Below are 5124 nucleotides of genomic sequence, written 5' to 3' on the forward strand. Positions count from 1 at the left end.
GCTTGTCTGAGTGATCTTTGGTTGTTGGAGAGTGTTTGGTGTATATTCAGCGTACAACTTGCATAGCTGTTTTGCATTTCATCTCGAGGAAAAGAGGACAAACCCAGTCTGTAATACTTTCACGAGCAGAAACCCTGCAGTCCAGGTAAGTCAAAAGCATATTGTGCTAATTAAAATGAGAATTGGGTGACTGGCATTAGACAGAAGCACTGCCATGTTTAGATTAATTTTAGCTGCTTCACTTAAGGAATTACAAGTAGATGGAATTGTTTCCTTGATAACTGTGGGTGTTTATTGCACTCTGAAGGAATTGGCAGATGCTCTTTTGTGGGGGTAGTGGCAGGGAGAAAGGAGGAGGTATTATACCTAAGGAAAATTGGGGAAATTGCTTTTCAGAATGAGTTTTTCTGTCCTGGGAACAAGACTACAGTAATGTGGTTTAGCAAGTGATACAAGTTTAACCATGTAAAATTAAAATCCAGAAATTGTGCAGTTTTTTAAGGAAATGGAAGAGTTTTCTTTGCATGTAAAGAAGGAAACCAATAACTTCATAATTCAGTCTAGGAGTCCCAAACCTATTGTTTAATACTAATTCAATCAATTCTCCAAACTAATTGGGAGAAAAATCATGACACTCAACATGTGTGTAATTGCTGCTTTAATCCCAACAGCTGGTAGAGATTGTAGTTTTCATGCCTAAAATTGAACAAATTGAGGAAAGCATTGTGATAATTTACCAGATCATTAAAAAACTGATTGCAGATACAACAATGGAGTAGCAAAAAATAGACGTTCAGATCAAAATTATCTGGTGTCAAATTTCTTTCCATGAAAGTAGTGGTGGGACAGAGCCAATATTGAAAGATAGATCCTTTGAAGCTGTATTTAATGAGACCCAGATATTCTGATTATTTGAACTTTGAGTGTGCATTACAAAAGCTATTGAATAGCAAATAAAATGAGCAAAATATTTAATTATCAAATAAAAAATCAATGACAAATGTAACACAACTTAAGTTGGTTGCATAGCTTGCCTGTGTACTTGCCATATATATCAGTGTGGCATTTTTCATGGTGTATTCTTGAGCAACAGATACTGTTTGCAAGCATTGAACATAAAGGCTTTCCACTTCAATTTTAAAAATGTATTTCCATTTTTAAATGTATGGCATTCTTTATCTACTTTTCATCAACATATATAATACAAGCTATCAACATATGTTAGAAGCACACCCAAGATGGGAGAACTGGCATCTGCTTAAAAGCTGTAGCTGCATCTGTACAGTTAGTTATGTGCCCACACATGCTGCCTCTCCACAATAAACATTTTGTACCAAGCAAATTTGTAAATTTTATACATATTCAGGCCACATGATAGCCGTATGTGGTCCTCATGCAGGCAATATCTTAGAGGCCCCTGATTTAAATAATTGGCTGTAAATGCAGAAGGAATAAGACAAAATTAATGCCTTGACTTAGTTCCAAGCTTCATGGTGGTTCTAGTTACAGGTGATCCTTTGAAAAGGCCATAGCTTGCCATTTTAGAGTTTCTCCATCTTGGCAGCATTGTAAGCAAGTTTTGATTTTGGGCCATGTAAGATCTTTTTGTACTCAATAGGCTGACATGGTTTACAGAACTGGAATAATTTCTGCAAAGTTTTTTATTTTGTTTCTGAGCAACCTTGCATTTTCCAAAAATGCGCAGCTCCAATTCAAAGGATTAGTTTCTGATATTTTCCCTTTTCTAATCAATATCATTGACTGCATTATTTTGAACAAACTTGACCACAAGTGTGGCTTTTTTCCCTTGCTGGTTGTATTTTTGGCTAAAGTGGACTGGCTTGTAGACGTGTCTTTTTGAACAGAAATAAAGTGTTCCTAGAATTTGTTGAGTCTGATGTCTTGGGCTTCAGCAAGGGAACACTTAAGTTTATTCTCTATCATAAATTGTATTTTTCTCAACTTTGGTGGGTCAAGTCCTCATTGAAGACATCTTCAGGTCAGGATCAACATCAGGGTAGGTTATTTTAACTTTTTGAATAGGGAGGGGAGGTGAACAGTCAGTGGTCATGGTACACAGGTAAACTATGTCATTGGTACCAAAGAGCTGAGTTACAGGAAGTTGAGATAAATTAAAATGCAGGACCTCAAATGTAGTAATCTCAGGATTACTGCCAGTCCAATGTGGTAGCGAGAGAGGATTAAGACAGTAGACCAAATGAACATGTGGCTGGAGAGATGGTGTGGCCAAGAGGGATTCGGATTCATGAAGTATTGGAACCTGGACCTGTACAAACGGCCAGAGCTGGGAACAGTGTTCTTGTGGGGATTTTACTATTTAATGGGTTGGAATCTCGGGTATAGGAATAGATAGGTCAGTTTTAGATCAGGAAAATGGAAGCAGAACATTAGCTAGTGACATTGAAGATGTAGTGATAGACTTGGAATTGCAGAAGGATGTCCAGCAAGGAAAATTGACAGGTTAAACTGTTTAGACTTCAATAAAGGGAGTATAACAAACAAAGTAAATGAGTTATGGGCACAGGTAAACACATGGCAGCATGATATTGCTATAATGGAAACTTGGCTAAAGGAGAGGCAACATACGCAGCTGAATATCCCTGGCTATCATGTCTTGGACTCTAGAGTGAGAGGTAAAGGTGCACTAATGACTAAAGAATTATTCTGGTTGAAGGGATGACATACTAAACAGCCCAACAAACAAAGCTTTATGGATTGAGCATAGAAATAAAAAAATGGAATGCACATCTGAGTGTTAAAAACCTGGCTGCCTAACTCTTGTGACTGCTGTTATATTGGTCTATGTGCTCTTAGAAAAAGTGAAAAAATTATTGCATTGATGAGAATACAATTAAGTGAGGCAGGACTCTTGCCAGCTTTTGCAGGCACTCTTATATGAAGGTTAAGCCAGCAGAAGGATTGTAGCGGGAAAAGAACAGATCTCTACCAAACTACAAGACAGTTGAACTACGGGATCAACTGTTGCCAGCAAACTATACTGAAAACTATTGTAATAGCCCCAAAGTATCATATGCTCACAACTTGAGGGTTATTCTGTATAGTTTATAAATGTTTACTGTTGAACTTCGATTTCTAATCCATACATTTTACCATTTCTCCTTTTTTAGTGGTTAATAAGCTATCCTGTGAGCATGGTTGACTATTCTCTGGGTTTGATAAAGGTATCCAAGGAAAAGGGAAGTGTCAGATTAAATCTTTGTTGCTACCTGCAAAGGGTGGGCTGAGCAAAGACATGGAACTGGTTATACCTCCAACTGGATACTTGGATGAGGAGTACATCTCAGCTGCATGGTGACAAATCAAAATCAAGGAACATTGCTGGCCTGACAACTTGTGAACTCCACCTGGGTCTAGTTGTATCAGGAACAGAGAATGCTTCTTGCAATTGAGAATCTATGTTTAGCATAACAGAAACTGAAAATTGTATGGAAGGTGGCTATTTAGGCTTGTATGTTGCTACATCTTAAGTAGTCTGATCTAGTCCTTCCTCTGTATCCTTTCCCCTTTAATTAGTTCATTTGAAAGCAAAATTGATAAATATTAAATGCTGTGCTCTGTCTTAACCCATTAAAGCATTGGACCCTCTGGCAAACATGTACAACCTACTGCTTAATCATGTGCAGACAACCTTTAGTTGCCAGTTTACAAACAATTGGAAGTATCTATTTAACCTCAAATACTTTACAAACCACTAACTCCCACTCCCCCTGCCATTGCCTTGGTTTTCAATTATTTTCAATCTATCCTGGTTTCCTGGTCTCGGTGACTTATTGAGCAGTATAAGTAAAGGTGAATCTCTCCAGTAACCAGAAAGTACCTGGATACCCTGAACATGGACAAGATGGGCCAAATTGTCTCCTGTGCTGTAACTTCTCTGTGGTTCTAATGTATCCATGGAGTTTGTAACAGCAAATAATAAGACTGTTTTGAAAAATGGTTTGTATTCTTAAAGAATATAAGTAGTGAGCTGGACAGATCATAATATTAGCTACATCAGTTGAAAATGAATTTCCTGTGTTGGCCACCAGTTACAGAAGATCTCTGGAATAGGCCTCAGGGAAGTGTCCTGCTGCTTTCAAGAGCCTTTCAGTAGGGCTTTCTGCTGGTTGGTGGCATTGGACAGATAAGATGAAGCAGGAAATAACTGCAATCTGTAGGTTAAAAGATGGACCATTTCCACCAAGCATGCTTTCCGAAATTGATATCAATTAATCACCACCTGAATCTAGGAGAAGTGTTGCAATGGACTTGTTGCTCTTCCCCTGCTCTGATTTTAGTTAGTACCTATTTAGAGTGAATGGTGATAACTCATTGTATAATTCTATTTAATTAAAGCTATCAGTTGCATTGTTTGGGATGACACAAACAGATGGAAGATAATGAGGATGACAGAGCCCACAGATGGATATAGATGGGTTAATTGAGAGTGGGCAAAAACTTGGCAGCTGGAATATAATGTAGGAAAATGTGAAGTTATGCACTTTGGTAGGAAGTGTAAAGGAGTTGAATATTATTTAAATGGAGAAAGACTGCAGAAAGTTGCAGCACAGACATTTGGGGGTCCTTGTGCACAAATCACAAAATGTTAGCATATCAGTTCAGCAGGAAACAGGGAAAGCAAATGGAATGTTGGCTTTTATCTTGCTAAAACTGTACAAGCCACTAGTTAGACCAGATGTAGAATACTGTGAACCGTTTTGGTCCCCTTACCTAAGGAAAGATATACTGGCATTAAAGGCATTCCGAGAAGGTTCAATGGGTTGATCCAGGGTATGAAGGAATTTTCTTATGAGGAGAGGTTGAGTAAATTGGGCCTGTTCTCATTGGAGTTTAGAAGGATGAGAGTTTCTCTTGTTGAGAAATATAGGATTCTCAGGGAGTTTGACATGATAGATGCTGAGAGATTGTTTTCCCTTGTGGGAGAATTCACACATTTCAGAGATGGGGAGGAATTTCATCACTCATAGTGAATCTATGGGCTTATTTATTGCAGATGGCTATAGATGCTGGCTCATAAAGTATGTTCAAGGCTGAGATTGCTTTACTGATTAAAACCTATCAAAGGTTATGGGGATAATGCAG

The sequence above is a fragment of the Carcharhinus amblyrhynchos genome, chromosome 3, assembly GCF_965287045.1.
Source record: "Carcharhinus amblyrhynchos chromosome 3, sCarAmb.v2.hapA, whole genome shotgun sequence".
Classification (NCBI taxonomy): domain Eukaryota; kingdom Metazoa; phylum Chordata; class Chondrichthyes; order Carcharhiniformes; family Carcharhinidae; genus Carcharhinus; species Carcharhinus amblyrhynchos.